Below are 18,146 nucleotides of genomic sequence, written 5' to 3' on the forward strand. Positions count from 1 at the left end.
ACTAAGGGCAATGTACATGGGAGATTGATGTTGAGCTTGACGTCAGTGCGTCTTCTGACTTGAAGATAGGAATTGTGAGTTACAGAGGTGATAAGGCTTGGCTGGAAACAGTGGCTGGCATATAGAGAACCAGTCTCCAAGTGGGAGATTGTTGGGTTGCATGTGGAGACTGGTCAGTGAGCAGGAAATTGAGAAACAGAGAGTTCACTAGACTGTCGCTCGACCTAGCGTCCACGTGAAGCTCAACCCATGAGTTCGCTCAAAGTGCGCTTGATAGTGGGCTCAAGTGACGCTTAACCTGTGAGTTTGCTTGACTCTCGCACAACGGCGGGCTCAAGCGAGACATAAGCCCTAATGTTCACCCGAGTGTTCGCTCGAGCCAATGTTGATTGGTTGATCGCTAGAGGCGCATTCGACACGCCATTCAAGTGAAGGACCCAATTTTGGTCAGATTAGGGTTTCCAGCACCGTTTCTATTTATATGTCATATTTTGACTTTATTTTGTACGATTTCAGCAGTTTTCAGTGAAAACAAGAGAGGCAAAGTGTGAGTGTACATTATGAGAGAGAAAAACCCTAAAGAGTGTGAGTTGAGATTGAGTAATTGTAATTTCCTATCTGAATTACATAAATTGTGTGTATCGTGTGATTGCTTGATTGTTGCTTTAATTTGTTTCCTATCGTTTGTCTGTGGGTGTTTTGCACAACACATGGGAGCTTCTTCTTCTTCCTTCCCACTTTCTTCGTCCTCTATTATCATTATAAGAGAGAATTAGAAAGGACATGAGAGTTTGTACTAAAGATGATTTATAGTAGATTTTGTCTTTCCAATGATGTAAGCCTTAGTGTCGAAACATATATAGAATTCCGTGTATTTTCTCATTCATTTCTATTTTATGCACTTATTATTATTCATGTTGAAATTACTCAAGTATCCTTGTAACGCAGTAGAAATATCTACTAATTCACTCAACAAATTAGTTAGTCATTAATTATATAATAATTTGTTAAACAATCAAATATAAAAAATAAACAAAGTGCATAACACCAATTTTTGTTACGAAATGAAACCCTTTAAAGAACTCTTTAAAGGTAAAAACCCTACAGGGCAGCCAAATCCAGAAAAATCAATCTTATTATTTGAAAATCAATTACAAGTAAATCACAATTACAAAACATTTGTAACTTGACTCTCTTACTTGACCAGACAAACGACCTATTTGTCTTCTACAGCAGTAACAGCCAGAATCTCTGACGATCTTCAAACTATTGACTTCCCTCCTGGAACTCCAATGGCTGAACTTGATCACTTCCACTCCGACATGGAGTAAGTACATGCTCAAAAAGAGAAATCCTTCCCAAGAATTCTCACAATCTCAAGCACTTAGATCTCTCTCAAATCTCCAAGCTCTCAACATAAACATTGATCCAAATGATACATGAAACCTTCAGCCGAAGTCTCTTTAAATAAGTTGTTTAGTGGTTATCCAATTTTGATGATGGTTACATTCAATTATAATTATGTTATGCTGCTAACGGACTGCTAACGGTCAGCACTGAAGCTTCATCAGATAACTATTTTGGATAACTTCTTGATAATTCAAAATTATTTCTGCTTGATATCTTCTTTTTGAATCCTCTATCCAGATCACTTGATATCTCCTATCTTTTCAAACATTAAATTTTGATCAAAAGTCTTTTGAACATTTATATATTCAACCACTTATCTTAGAATTCAAATATTTATGGATAAAGATAAAGACAAATCTTTATCTATTAATCTATTTATCTTTGAATTTAAATATTCATAGATAAAGATAAAGACAAATTATATTCATCCAATAATTCAAATAGGTCATAGTCATCTAATTCTAACCAACAAACTTTTACATCAACACATGCAATGGATGAGCTCCCCAAGCACCACACATATGTCTACACTATGGACCATGCAACCATATCATTGGCATCCACCCTTATGGAAAAAATTTTCAACAATGACTACAAGATGTTTTATCCTTACGATAAGAAAAGTTGTATTTCACACAATTTGAGAATAATTCGTAGGAAAATTTTTATTTTTATAAAACTCTAGAAATATGAGTGTGATGATATTTTGCGGTGTTTGTTCACAAAAATATAATCTGTAAGTGCACAGAATCGTAACAAGTAGTAAAGTGTTTTAAAGAAAACGGTTATCGAACCCACAGGGAAGAATTATGCTATTAAGTGTTGAAATTGACTAAATTAATTACTATTTGCAAAACTGAAATTTGAAGAATGGTTTATCTCAATTAAACTGAAGAAAAAAATATTAAAATTAAGATTATAAAAATAATAAAAATAGATCTAGAGCCTTTGACTTCACCTAGCAAATCCCACACAATTTATTTTTCCTTGTTATAGAATCTCAATTATCCCAAGTTGATAATAAAAATCCGTTGACTATTCAATATTTTCTCTCAAACAATACCAAAAATATCTTCAACTAATAACTCTATATTTCTATATGAATTTAAATAATTAGAGACTCATTATGTTCTCTGGATTTTTCTTGAAAATTACACTAGTCGCAGTAAAGCATCTCTGCTTTCACTCAACTAATTACCTCTCGGTTTCGTTGCAATCTAAAAGTTCGAATAATAGTTAGCTAGAAAATTGTGAGCATTAAGAACAAGGAATCAACACTCAATAATGGAAATATTGAAAATAAAATGACTTGGAATATAAACTATGTGTTCAACGCTAGGCTACATTAAAGCTCTAGAAAATAAAATTAGTTCATAATGAAATTGCAAAGAATAACAATAATGTTCTTCGTTGGAGTTAGTTGAAGAAGCATGTAGCTCTCGCCTCTGACTTCCAGATCCGCCTCCACAAAAGAATACTAGACTCTCTAACGCAAACTCTAAAAAATCGACTCTAAATCAAAAAAAAAAAAAAAAGATGAAAAAGCTCCATTCATCCCACAATCCGGGATTAAATAGATGTAAAAATGTTAATATGGAAACAAGATAATGCAGCTCTAATTTAGCCTAAAAATCTGGAAAATAGTTTCTAAAAATAAATATTAACATAGAAGGAAAAAAATATCCCAAGAATATCGGGTTTATCAAAAATAGAAGATTCAGTGATATTTGGCTTGATATGCGGAAATCGAGAGGATTTGGTAGTCAGTAGATTGAGTACGGAACTCGGGAGGATTACATTGAGTAGACGCCATGTGCACTAGATATAACTGGCACAAAGATCACAAATGAAGGGGTGCTAAGATCACAAATGAACGAGCGTGGAGATCACTCCTCCCCTACCGAGTGGTAAACCTTCTCACCTATGGGCGCGAGAAATCTCTTTGCTGCCTCTCATCGGTCTGAATCGTTAGTCGTTTCTTTTGTACCAAAATGCTCTCATTTTGTACTAAATCTTCTCATTCCTTCAAATCCAAAAAAATAAATAAAAATATGTAGAAATAAAATAAAATCAATAAGATTAAAAAAAATTACACTTTTCATAATTAAAAGAGTGATAAAAATCATATAAAAATAGCACTTATCAGTGGTGATTCAGTCTCCCTAGGCACAGAAGGAATCTCAATCCAAGCAGCCAATATATATTCTTTTAGGTTTACTTTAGCAACTCAAGTTTTAGAGTTTCCAAGGACCGAAGAGGCTGTTGTCTCCTCCTGATCATAACACAAAATTGGTGAGATGTGAGGCATAGATCCTATAGCACGTACACATAAAAATAAGTCGTGATAACAACTTCTCTATATACACGGTTTCATAACTCACACACAAAAGTTGTCTTTGCACATCTGCTTTCCCTTTTATTGCTAGATTACCACTTATTAGGTTATATTCATCACTTATGGACTATGCCTTTCAACCTTAGGTATTATTCACAACATTTTTAGGAATCATCTCAATCCATTTATGAGATAGTAATGGTTTTTTTTTATATATGTAAAATTGACCTATAAATTTATGAACTAGGCCCAAAAGTCTCATTTGATTTATTTGTTATAGACTTGCAACAAAAACTAAAAGAAAAAAGAAATCAGTAAGGAACTAATAAATACAATGTCAATGCATCTTTTCATGATACAAATTAAAACAGAGTGTTATGGGAAATATGCAACATCTAACATGCCCATACATAGACTATGAGTAGCCCATCAAAGAACCCTATGGGCCAACGTGGCCACCGGGCCCAACCCTAGCAGAGTACGGTCTAGGGAAAATTGTACCAACACGATGCATGGACTAATGCTTCCATGCTAACTCGATTGGTAAGACAAGTCGAAACAAACACCACATGTCTCATGCCCAAGAATGGTGACAACATTAAATGCACTGAAATGCCTTCTCAAGAGACATGCATGTGTTAGGCTATAAGGGTCAGAGGCCCAGAAGAGACCACCAAATTATATGTGGTAATGAGCTCCCTTAGTATATGCTCTGATGTTAGGCCGCCAAAAGGAAGAAAGGGCCACGACAAAACCATAGGTGATATATAGGGAAGGAAAAGTGAGCATGTGGGTATGAGTCTTCTTCTCTCCCTTTAGACACACTCACACATATATACACCCCGAAGAATATCAACCAACTTAGGCATCGAAGGCTCCTCCTTGGGGCCATCAAAGCTCACTTTGTTTGCAGGTAGCATGGAGGTAGCAGACATATCAACATTGGTATCAACAATTGGCGTCATTTGTGGGATCTTGAGATTGTCACGTTATGCCTACTACCACATGCTCCTAGATAGCTCATGATTAAGAAACGACTATGGCCAAAGAGCCATCCAACATCAAGGTGGAGAGAAGGTTAAAGGAAATGGACAAAATGTTAAGAAGGATCATGTAAAAAACGGAAGCCTTATAAAAAGAAAATGAAGCTCTATGGAGGAGGGATGTCGGACTCGAAAAAGAGACAGACCAAGGTTGCATTAAGCTGACTGATGAGGACTAACAAGGGGAGGTGGAGGCTACTCTAAGCCACGAGGAGCAAAGGAAGAAAATGCACAACAACTTGTGCAACCTCATGGACAAATATGAGGAAATGGCAATACATATAGGGACTTTGTTGTCCATCCATAGCTTACTCAATAGTATTAACCTACCGTAGAGTGAAGCAATCATGGCAGCGCCACTCCCACTGAATTTCAAAGCTACATGTCGAACCATATGACGAATCGAATGATCCATTTGGAAACCTTTAAAACCCACATGACCTTCCGCAATCCTAGAGAAACAGTGTTACGTGCCTTCCCACTAACCGTCAACGAAATGGCACAGGACTAGTTCAGGAACTTCAAGTCAGGATCCATTACGAGCTTCAAGAAGTTGGGTAGGCAATTCCTGACTCAATTCATGGCTACCGGCAACAAAGGCAACAAACCCCATTCCTACTTATGGTAAAGTAGAAAAGAGATGAAAGCGTGAAGGCGTACCTCGCACAGTTCAACAATTTGAGAAGAATTCATAGGAAAATATTGATTTTTATAAAACTCTAGAAATATGAGTGTGTTGATATTTTCCGATGGTGATTCAGTCTCCCTAGCCACAAGTACAAGGAATCTCAATCTAAGCAGCCAATATATATTCTTTTAGATTTACCTTAGCAACTAAAGTTTTAGAGTTTCCGAAGAGGTTGTCTCCTCCTCATCATGGCACAATATTGGCTAGATGTGAGGCATAAATACCAAGCAAATACACATACAAACAAGTGATAACACATTCTCTGTATACATGGTTCATAACTCACACAAAAGTCGTCTAATTTGCTCTTCTGGTTTCCATTTCATTGCAAGAGTGACACTTATTACGTTTTATTCACCACTTATGCATGTTAGGTTTGTGGAGTCTAGTTGGTTGGTGTGTTTGGCCGATTTGATAACCCAACCCAACAAGGATGTGTTATTATTTTTTGGCGGATTTTCAAGGAGGCTTGAGCTATGGGGGTCCAAGAGCAACGCTCCCTGCCTAATTTTTGGCACAGTTTGAGATCAAAGGAAACACCAAGCAGAAAGTTTGCTCAATGTTCGCACGACAAATAGGTCGAGCAAAACTCAAGCAGACAGTTTGCTCGAGTCTCACCCGACAGGTTGCTCGAGCATATGTCACAGAGCAAATTCGCTCGAGGCACATTCTGCTCGAGCGAATAATGCAAAAATGTGAAAATTAAGCTTTTCGTCTTATAACACTATAAGTAGTACTTAAAGAATAGTATACCAATTCTAAGGGTTCTAAACAGTAAAATTTTGCCCTGAATTGCATTTTGTGATTTCTCAATATAATAAAATCCTTGGCAGCACTATGAATGTATGCACGTTGTCGAACCACATTAATTTTGTGTTGTGTGATTAATTTCCTTGTGTTTGTTTTTACTTTGTTCGTCATCATTTTCAAAACAATGCACTGTGCTTTTCAACCATAAATGTTATTCACAACATTTTCAAGAGTCATCTCAATCCATTTATGATACAGTAATGGTTTTTTTTTCTACATGTAAAATTGACCTATCACTTTATGAACTAGGCCCAAACGTCTCTCTTGATTTATTTGTTATAGAATTGAAACAAACACCAAAAGAAAAAAGAAATCAAGAGGAACTAATAAATACAACGTCAATGCCAAGTAGAATTGATCTTTTCGTGAAACATATTAAAACAGAGTCATGTGGTATAATGTACTACTATCTCATGCTCGTGGGCGGAAATTAAAACGTTATCGGCCTTCGATATCTGAAATCGTTGCGTCATTCACAGAACGGATTTCTTTCAGCCTGCTATGAACTGGGTTTGCCATCACCATACTTCTCACGTTCAAGAAAGCAGGTTGTTTGGGATAAGGCAGATATGCACTTTCACTATTAAGCATCACGACAACCTCAGACATGGTAGGTCTATCCGCTGCACTTTCTTGAACACAGAGGAGACCTATGTTCACAAATCTCGATACCGTATGCATAGAGATAAGGGGTATCTCAAGTAGAGGATCTACCAAATCCGATCCTCTGTTGCTTGTCCATAAGTCCCAGGCCTTCAAATGTGAGAAAGCGAAATGTGATTTAAATTTACAGGACACTAATTATTATGGTCTAAAATTTCAAGCACAGGAAACTCATATTAAGGCAGTGGGAGATAGATAAATTAGAAGGGTATTTTATAAGAGTTTTGCTACAAATCAGTAACTGTTCACGTGAGGTGTGTCACGGTGAATTGTGATTGATGAAAATAATTTTTCATTCTACAATATTTATTGCTTTTCGTATGAGTATTCCAAGCAACATTAACTATACAATTAGCAATAAATATTATAGGGCCACTTCACGTGCCTCCCTCTCACTTGAGGCTCACTAGTTTAGACATTTCCACTTCAGCCTATGAGTAAGAAATTATTTGTTTTTTTAAGAAAAAAAAAATGTGCTTGGCTTTTCACAACAGAAAATGCAAATGGGATACTTACATATCCAAGAAGATGGAGAAAGTCAGTTAGATAAAAACTAGTGTTCTTCTTGCCGCTCACAATCTCTAACAACAAGATGCCAAAGCTAAAGACATCTGATTTCACTGAAAAGAGGCCTTCAAGAGCATATTCAGGGGACATATAACCACTGAAAACCATCATCATGTGGTGAAAAGCTATCAGCAGCTGCATGATTTTTGTGTACGCAAAAGCACAAATGCATAATATTATGTTGGCTTTTATGATTCAGAAGTTTCACTTACTAAGTTCCAACAATCCTATTTGTATTTGCTTGTGACTCGTTTCCTCCAAAGATTCTGGCCATTCCGAAATCTGATATTTTGGGATTCATGTCAATATCCAGCAAAATATTGCTGGCCTTCAAGTCTCTATGAATAATCCTTAACCTAGAATACTGATGAAGATAAAGAAGCCCCTGAGCAATCCCTTCAATTACTCGAACCCGTGTTCCCCAATCTAATATTCTGCGCTTTTCTGAATCTGTTCAACATATAAGAGTAAATTGCAGTACTATATGAAAATTGCAAAGGGCCATAAAGTTGTAAACTGAAAAGATTTATCTCCATTCCAAATATAAGAAATTACTAACCAAAGAGGAAGGAATCCAAGCTTTTATTGGGCATATATTCATAAACTAGTATTTTTTCATCTCGTTCAATGCAGCAACCCAAAAGTCTGACAAGATTCTTGTGTTGGAGCTTGGCTATGACCATTGCTTCATTTTTTAGCTCCTCCCAACCTTGGCTGGATCTTCGTGAAAGCCTTTTGACAGCTACCTCGTCCCCTTTAACTAATATTCCCTGAAGTTTTTTTTTTTTTTTTTTTTTTATTAATTTATTGATTGTTAAAACACCAGAAAAATACCATTGGAAGAAATATACTATTAATGGACAAATTCAACACCTCATGGGATACAACTAACGGGCTTGAAAAAATCTATTCGCAAGCTAGTATGAATAGCACAATCATCTACACCGTTGACATGACAAGATTTGATTTGCACAGAAAATTTAAAAATCTGAATTCTACAGATCAAATCCTGACACAAGAAAGGTGTAGAGAATCTGTCCTCCACACCAGCTTGTAAGTAGCAACAAAACTGGCATCACCTGTTTGCACTTGTCAACCTGGCAAGGTGTTTAACTGCCAAATTACCGACCTCGTATACATTCATTACACTAAGTATTGCGTTTAGAGAGATTTGAAGTATATACCTTGTAAACAGGCCCAAAGCCGCCCTCTCCAAGCTTATTTGCAGCTAAGAAAGCAGCAGAAACGCTTGCAAAGCTGAATAATGGCATCTTGACTTCCCTTTTTCTACTATTTCCATGATTATTTACTTCAGTAAGCTCGGAATCACTAGTCTTCAGGTTCGTGCCCAAATCAAACAGCAACAAATTCTCTCCTAATATGGTGAAAAAAAATGTATGTCACTTCATTTAGAAGATAAATTGTGGTTGCTCAAATAAGTTTGTGAAGAGTGTTTGACTTACCCTTCTGTCTGAGTTTTCTTCTCACATAATAAACAAAAAGGACCAATATCAGCATTGCAAGTGATGTGGGAAGCACGACAATGTGTGTCACTTCATCAGCATTGCTTGAGCTTCTGTCTGTCAAAAGGAAATCAGAGAAATAAATAATATATTTTTTCAATAATTGAGTTACAGAATGGCCATGCCTCGAGCTAGCTCCTCCAAAAACTTTGGAACAGAGAAAATAGAATAGTAGGGCACAACACCACCAAATCCTTGTTTCTGTGGCCCTGCAACAACATAGAGTCCTGAACCTTTCACACTGATATTTCAATTATCTAGCTTCTAGTAGTGTCAATCAATCAAACATCCTAAAGATGCAGATTTCTACAATTTCTACATATTTTGTTACTTATCCCCCACATCCCCATATTTTCCCCCCTTTCCCAGGAAAACATAGAGAAAAGAGACTGAATTAAGATGTTTCCGAAGTGCCAATTAAAGACCAAGCGAGAGAGTTGCCCAACTTGTCCTCTATTTATAACAAAAAAGCAGAATATAAAAGAATAAAAACAAGAGAAAAAGCAAAGGTACCTAGTTCTGAACTGGCCATCCTTATGTATAGCTCTTGCCCATCCTGGGAGTTTACTTTTATGTCATTCAGATCACCGAACCAAATCAAGCAGCCACTTCCTTTTCCCCCTAATATCCAAGTTTGAATACGCTGTGCAAGAGCAGTTTTCCAAACAAAATCTTCACATTCCCTTAGGTTCATGGTCTTATTAAACCAGGAAGAAGTTGTGTCAGGCAATTTTATTCCAGTATACTTCCGAAAGCCATCTCCATCATTGCATTCCAGTGGAGTCCTCCGAACACACCCATTAAACCAATCAATCGAATTCCTATATTTCCTAGATTTGGGTATGAATCCCTCTAAGCACGCACATACATTGGAGTTACTGGGGTTGCAGGTAGAAAATGCTCCACAGAGGGCATAATTTTCTCACTCATCCGTCTCCGTCGATGTAAAGAAAATTTGCGAACTTCGCGTCTGATCTGCCCAGATGAAGCGTTCCCCAGTGCCTGTTGGGTTTAACACAAGTCTTGTCAAAGCTGAACTATTCCCAACCGTGACCTCATAATAGACCTCGTTCTCATTCAACACAAATTCAGGCTGAATTCCTGAATTCTGTCTGAGGAAAGGATATCCCGTAAAGTGAAGTCCATTCCATGGCCCTGCTCTTGCCTTTATGCTGGTTCCGTTCAGAACAACCAACTGTGGAAACCCATGGGGATATATACGTAATGAAAACTGACCTTGAGCAGGATCTTCCGCGCTTTTCCAAGATGATATAAATCTATCAATACCAGTTACAAAGTTCCTCCCAATCTTCATTTCCGGTAGAAATGTGTCACAAGGATAATCAAAACTCCGCCACAAAAACTTGTTTGGGTCATCAACATTTCCATCTTTCACAACAAAATTTCCGTTGTCCAAGAGCTGTGCAACTGGATTTTCTGATCTTCTCGATGAATTAGATGACCAAACAATATTATTTGTGCGATTGAGAAGGGCAAGAACTCCTTCATCAGTGACCATCAAAACTCCCGAGTGATCGTTAAGCGGAGTGTCTCTGTTGGCTACCCACACAACTGCCTCGGAAGATATCACGTACCATATTCCGACGTATCGGCTCTTTGAACTGCCTGGGCTGAAAAATCCCAACGCAAATGTTCTTCCAGCTGAAACTAATGTGTCTCCGTCTCTGATTGATCGACTTCGAGTAATGGTGTCAAGTGTAATGTATAAGGACAGCTAGTATTCATGCAGAAAATCAGCATCCAAATTTGTAACTGCATTTGATCAGCTAGTTTAGGAAATCTGTACAGCTCATTCTTTCCTTTATTTTCATATATGTTGTTATACGTTAGCACAAGTTTAGGAGTAATTTCAGTTTCTCAAATCTGTATTTATACCTCTTCTTCTAATAAGAATGGGTGATTCATTTTGTCTAAACCTCTATATGGCATGCTCAATTAGAGTCTCTTCTTCTCGGCTATAACCTCTTTGGCTATGTCGATGGCACTCATACCTGCCCACCTCTACCGACGTCAACTGATGCAGCTGCCACTACAGCTCATCACCTTTGGTTTCGTCAGGACAAACTTATTCTAAGTGCAATTCTGACTTCAATGTCCCCAGCTGTGATACCACTCCTAGCAACCTCCAAGACGTCATATCAAGCCTGGACAAAACTGACAAAACTGTATGCTAGTCGATCCAGGACTCATGTCATGCAGCTCAAAGAGGATCTCACCCTCATGTAGCGTGGCAATCGCAGCATTACAGAGTACCTACACTCTGTAAAAACCATTGCTGATGAGCTTGCTCTCATTGATGCCCCCTTATCTCAAGATGACATCACCCTATATGTTCTTCATGGCTTAGGATCAGATTTTCGTGACATTGTTGCCCCGATTCGAGCCCGAGAGTCTTCACTCTCATTTGAAGAATTACATGATCTGCTACTTGGTCATGAGGCATATCTTCGAAGGCTTGTCCACTGCTCAATCCTTGGTAGTTACTGCCAATACCACTCAACGCAGGGACTCACGCTCCTCAAAGAATCAGTCTTCATCAACTTATCAACAATCCAAGACTGACTCCAGATCAAAGTCTCGACAGTCGAAACAATACAAGTACCCTCCAAGGTGTCAATATTGTGATCAACAAGGCCACATTGCAAAATACTGTCCGAAATTGAAACCCTCTGAAGCCACTGTGAACTGCACAACTACTACTTCCAGTCCAGACAAACGTTGGCTCATTGATTCTGCGGCTTCCCATAATATCACTTCTCAGGTTTCAAATTTACAATTTCACTCTGAATATGATGGTACTGATGAAGTTATTATTGGAGATGGATCAGGTTTGCCCATTACTCATTCCGGTTCTCTTACTCTTTCATTTCCAAACAGAAAATTTCAAGTTAAAGATACTCTATGTGTTCCTACCATTAACAAAAACTTGATATCTATCCACCACTTCACAATGCAAAACAATGTTATCCTGGAATTTCACCCAACCTATTTTCTTGTGAAGGATCGGAGAACAGAGGAGATTCTTCTTCAAGGACCGTGTGAAAATGGAGTCTATCCTTTGCCCTCATCGCCTGCTGCTACTCCAATTGCTTTTGTCCATGAACGCACATCAGTAGCTGGTTGGCATCAGCGCCTTGGTCATCCATCATCCAAAGTTGTCACTCGCCTCATTAGTTCTTTCTCCCTTCCCACCACTTCATGTCTTTCTGATTCTAATAATTGTCATTCATGTTCTATCAATAAAGCTCATCAGTTACCCTTCCATAAACACGGTCTAACTAGCACAGCACCATTTGATTTACTTTACACTGATGTATGGGGACCTTCTCCCACTCCTAGTCTCAATGGCCACAGATATTATGTTATTTTTGTTGATCACTTCACAAAATATGTGTGGTTCTTTCCATTGCATCAAAAATCAGATGTTAAAACCATATTTCCTCATTTCTACAAAATGATTGAAACTCGTTTTAACATAAAAATTAAAGGAGTTTATTCCGATAATGGAGGAGAATTCACTGTTCTTCGACCCTTTTTCACAATCCATGGCATTAGTCATTATACGACAGCCCTTTATACACCCCAACAAAATGGAGTGTCTAAGCGTTGTCATCGCCATATTGTGGTCATCGCCATATTGTGGAGACAGGTCAAACCCTTCTAAGTCATGCCTCTCTTCCATCAGAATATTGGGCTTATGCTTTTGCAACAGCCACATATCTTATTAATCGACTTCCATCACCTGTTCTTCATCATAAATCACCTCTTCAAGCTCTCTTCAAACAACAACCTCGGTATGAAAAATTACATTCCTTTGGATGTCTCTGCTTTCCCTTGATGAAGCCGTATAACACAAACAAATTTCAAAAGAAATCTGTTCCTTGTATCTTTGTTGGCTACTCCACTAGCCAAAGTGCATATCTATGTCTTCATCTACAAAGTCAGCGCATATACACCTCCAAACACGTAACCTTTGATGAATCTGTTTACCCCTTCAAACAGGTTTCCATGCAATCACCCACTGATTCATCCCCACCAGAAACCTCTTCTTTTTCAGGACCAATTTTGCAGCTTGCTTCCAGGGAGCTTCCAGCAATCACACGGGCTCAAGGAGATATCCCCTCTGCTTCTTCGACTCCAAGTGAAGATCCTGCTCTTGTGCAACCTCAAGAGGCACCACTCTCCACTTCAAATCAGGTAACTCTTAGACCTTCTACTTCTGTTTCTCAACCAGAAAATTCAATACCATCCTCTCCACCACCATGTCCATGAACAATATCTTTCGGCCAAAACAACTCCACACCACCACCAAGCACCCCTTACCTGAACCACCCGAACCAAGTTCTGTAAGTCAAGCTCTTAAAGACCCTCACTGGCGCAAGGCTATGTCAGAAGAAGTGACAGCCCTCCTTCAACATGGGACGTGGGAACTGGTTCCTCCCACTCCTGGCCAGAATCTTGTTGGGTGTAAATTTGTGTTTCAGAAGAAACGAAATCCAGATGGAACAATCAGTCGATATAAAGCTCGACTTGTCGCTAAAGGATTTCATCAACGGCCAGGTATTGACTACTCTCAAACCTTCAGCCCCGTCGTAAAGCCAGCAACAATTAGGCTTCTTTTAACCATTGCTGTCATGCATGGCTGGTCCCTTCGTCAGTTAGATATCAATAATGCGTTCTTGCATGGTAATCTTGAAGAAACAGTCTTCATGCATCAACCTCCAGGATTTGAAGATCCATCTCAACCTCAGCATGTTTGCAAGCTAAAAAAGAGTATCTATAGTCTTAAACAAGCCCCACGACAATGGTACAAGGCCCTTCGGGATGCACTCCTCAGCTTTGGTTTTATTCACTCGGCTACTGACAACTCTTTGTTCATCTATAAGTCTCATGATATTTTATGCTACTGCCTTGTTTATGTTGATGACATAATTGTCACAAGTAACACACTCAGCTTTGTGAATAACATTATAAACAAGCTTGGCTCTACATTCTCAGTCAAAGATATGGGCTCTTTGCATTATTTCTTGGGCATAGAAGTGATTCCAACGCCACAGGGGCTCTTTCTATCTCAACATAAGTATATACGGGATCTCCTTTCACGAACCTCCATGGAAAATGCTAAAGAAACACTCACTCCAATGTCCACAACAGCCAAGCTTACGGTTCAAGATAATTCTCAATGTGTTGACAGCACTGAGTATCGCAAGATCATTGGAGCACTTCAGTATTTGGGACTCACTCGTCCCGATATTGCCTTTGCAGTCAGCAGATTATCTCAGTTTATGCAGAAGCCGACAACAAACCACTGGGCTGCAGCAAAAAGACTACTCAGATATCTTAAACAGACCATGTTTCATGGTATTCTTCTCCAAAAGCATGATCAATTCCAACTCAAGACCTATAGTGATGCGGACTGGGCATCAAATACGGACACTCATGTTTCAACCACTGCTTTCATCACATTCATTAGTCCTAATCCAATCTCATGGTCTGCACGCAAGCAAAGGGCAGTCTCAAGATCATCTACAGAAGCAGAGTTTCGGGCACTAGCTACTGCCACATCAGAAACAGTTTAGCTTCATTCTCTCATCAAGGAACTTGGTCTCACTCTCAGAGAAGCACCTCAAATGTTTTGTGATAATATTGGCGCCAACCATTTCAGTTTAAATCCAGTCCAGCACACACGGATGAAACACATTGAAATTGATCTCCTCTTTGTACGAGATCTTGTCAAAAAGGGAACTATTCGTGTTCAGCACATCCATACCATTGATCAACTAGCTGATCTCCTTACAAAATCACTCTCACGTCAACGCTTTCAACTATTAAGATCCAAGATTGGTGTTGCAGATGGCACCTCCATCTTGAGGGGGCATATAAGGACAGCTAGTATTCATGCAGAAAATCAGCATCCAAATTTGTAACTGCATTTGATCAGCTAGTTTAGGAAATCTGTACAGCTCATTCTTTCCTTTATTTTCATATATGTTGTTATACGTTAGCACAAGTTTAGAAGTAATTTCAGTTTCTCAAATCTGTATTTATACCTCTTCTTCTAATAAGAATGGGTGATTCATTTTGTCTAAACCTCTATATAATGGACGTTCTTAGGAGGGAGAACAATAAAGAGTACACAAAAAGATAGGTAATGGTTTCCATTGATGTTTCAATGGCTTTTCTTTTTACTCAGAGAGGTTAACAAACTCACTTTGGAATCTGCTCTTCATTCAGCTCTCACGTTCTTTCCTTTCAACTTTTCTTTTTACTCTATCAACTTTCTATTATATCATAAAAGAAAATAGATTTTATAAAAATAAACTAAATTGCAGTATATCGCTAAAGTTATCGTTAGTGTATTTTATTTTATTTTACGAATATTTACAAAAGTTATTGTTTGTAAATTTGTATTATTTTAAAATTAAAAAATATTTTTTAAAAAATAAACTAACAATCATGCCCAGCAGCAAAAGATGGGCAACTAGCAAGACCCTTAGCCAAAACATGAGAGGGGAAAAAAAAGTGCCAACGTGATTTTCTCTTGATATGTTGTTTTCCAACGTCAGGTCACGAAAACTAAATTTTACAAAATGTAGGGAAGTGTAACCAAAGACCAAATCACGCTGTAGAAATACGCAAAGTAGAATATAGGAGGGTTTTCAAACTTGGATCGTCACATCAATAGAATGCATAAAGAATACGTAAAAATAATTATATATAAAAAACTCTTTCACCCTCTCACACCAAATTTGGAAAAAAAAGAGTTGGACTTCTTGTTTTCTTTAGTAAGGCCAGTTAATCGACATCATACCATCAATTTTGGCTTTATTTTTCTTGGAAATCCAGCGTATGATTTGGGCTTTGATTACACTTCCCTCCATGGTGTAGAATTTAACGTTTTGGTTGGAAAAAGTTTTTTTATATACAATCATTTTCTCGTATTCTTTACGTACTCCACTGATATAATTGATTAAAACAGTTATTTTATATTAAAAAAAATGACAGCCAATCACATTACACAAAAGAATATGCAAAAATGATTGGGCATAAAATTTTTGAAAAGGAAAAATTATAGGATAAGTTGATAACCATGAATTGAAGATCATCTGTTTTTTTATCTCCATGTCTTTTTTATTCATAATGTAAAATGAACCTTGATTTTGAAATGCAAGTCGTGTTTGGAAAGAAAGAAACAAGAAAGAAAAGATTTAAGAAGACCAAACAAATTGGTAGGCTAATTTGAGGTAGCCTTATCCTCCAAACTCATTTCATTAAAAAGTCTAGAATGACTATAATATACAACAGAAAATGGAAGTATATATAGCTGAATGCACATTGGCTCTTATTCCCGCAAACTAAGTGAATCAACTTCTAGCAATTGTCCGTACAACAGTCCGGCCCATTAGCTCAGCAGTATAAGCAGACGAGTCCAGTTATGTTGGAAGACCCGCATTGACACATGTCCTCAACAATTGGATAAAGCAGAGCTTTCAAACCAAAATAAAGCAGCAGCTGCACCAAGTTCTCGGCAACTTCAATTCAAACCCAGATAAGCTCAGCACTCAAACAACTAACAAAAATAAAATAATATGCCACCGAAGACCAAGGGATCAGCAAATCACTAGTTTAAGTTCAATTTTGAGTATGTATCGATATACCTTGGATAAACTACAATACTGCTCAGCAATATAAATATACACACAAGCTTCGATATACATCAAGGGAAGCACATTCATTAAACACAACATATCTTAACCTCTTCACTCAATCCGGATGGGTATCGCCTTACATGTCCTCATAAAAACCGCCAAAACGGTTCCACTAAACGCCGTCATTGACATTTTTTGTCAAGACAGGCTTGACCCTCCTAGCCACTGACTACATGCCTAGAGCTTACCCGGATGAATCCTTCCTCACAGCCAACTAACTTACCAACCAACTTCCCTCTTCTGTTACCCACTCAAGTTTAGTTACTTCTCGATCGCTCACTCGAATACAACTTTCTCAAAGTCTTTGGTTGTACTCGCTTGCCTCATCTTCATCCATATAATGCACACAAGCTAGATTTTCAACCAAAACAGTACATGTCCATTGGGTATGGCCCACACCACAAAGCTTATTGTTTCCTAGATGTCTCTACAGGTCGGATCTCTGTCTCCACCAATCTCAAACTATAATGAATGTTTATTTCCTTTTGCTCACTTATCTTATTTGCAAGCTGATCCCATAAACATTCATCTTCCTTCTTCCATTCGAATAGTTGAGTCCTCATTGGCTTACCCTGCATTGCCATGTCCTCCCGCTTCGTCACCAATCCCAAAGGCTTCATCCTTCCCAAATTTTCCCGACACCACTCCTGGTCCAGTGCAATATTAGCGCCCCATCCAGACCTAATCTAAAAGGTAGATCTTCAAACCCAAGCCTCTACCCAGTGACTTTGTTGTTCCCGACACTATGGCTGCCTCTACAAACTTCTACACCATTAAACATACTTGTTTTTCGATTGCCTCTAAGTACCCAAAATGGCATCGGGCCATGTGTGAAGAATTTACAGCCCTTGTGCAAAATGGCACCAGGGCCTTAGTTCCTCCTCAGCCCAATTCCAACTTAGTGGGATACAAGTGGATCTTCCACATCAACCCAAAGCTGATGATTCCATTCGACAGTATAAGGCACGTCTTGTTTCCAAGGGCTTCCACTAACAACATCGCGTGAACTATGGTGAGACTTTTAGCCCAGTTGTCAAGCCTGTTACTATTCACATCATATTATCCTTTGTTGTCTCTCAAAATTGGGCCATTAATCAACTGGATGTTAAAAATGTGTTCCTTCATGGTTAATTTAACAAGGATACTTTGATGGTGTAATCTCTGGATTTTACTCGCCCGACATACCACAATCATGTCTGCAAGTTGAAAAAAGCCCTTTATGAAACAGGCCCCATGGGCCCCGTTCTCCATGCTAACTCAAAACTCTCGCAACTTAGTTTTCTTGGATCCAAATATGACACTTCACCAACCCAACCCACTTTATCTTCTCATCTATGTGGATGATATCATCCTCACAGTCCTATATTCTACTCGGTT

General features: G+C 38.2%; 1 pseudogene; it reads right to left on the reverse strand.

Moving 5' to 3' along the window:
• Nucleotides 1-6,724: 6,724 nt before the first annotated feature.
• Nucleotides 6,725-11,354, reverse strand: LOC121249473 (annotated as a pseudogene).
• Nucleotides 11,355-18,146: the final 6,792 nt, after the last annotated feature.

Source organism: Juglans microcarpa x Juglans regia, chromosome 2D, assembly GCF_004785595.1.
Source record: "Juglans microcarpa x Juglans regia isolate MS1-56 chromosome 2D, Jm3101_v1.0, whole genome shotgun sequence".
In the NCBI taxonomy this organism is placed as follows: domain Eukaryota; kingdom Viridiplantae; phylum Streptophyta; class Magnoliopsida; order Fagales; family Juglandaceae; genus Juglans; species Juglans microcarpa x Juglans regia.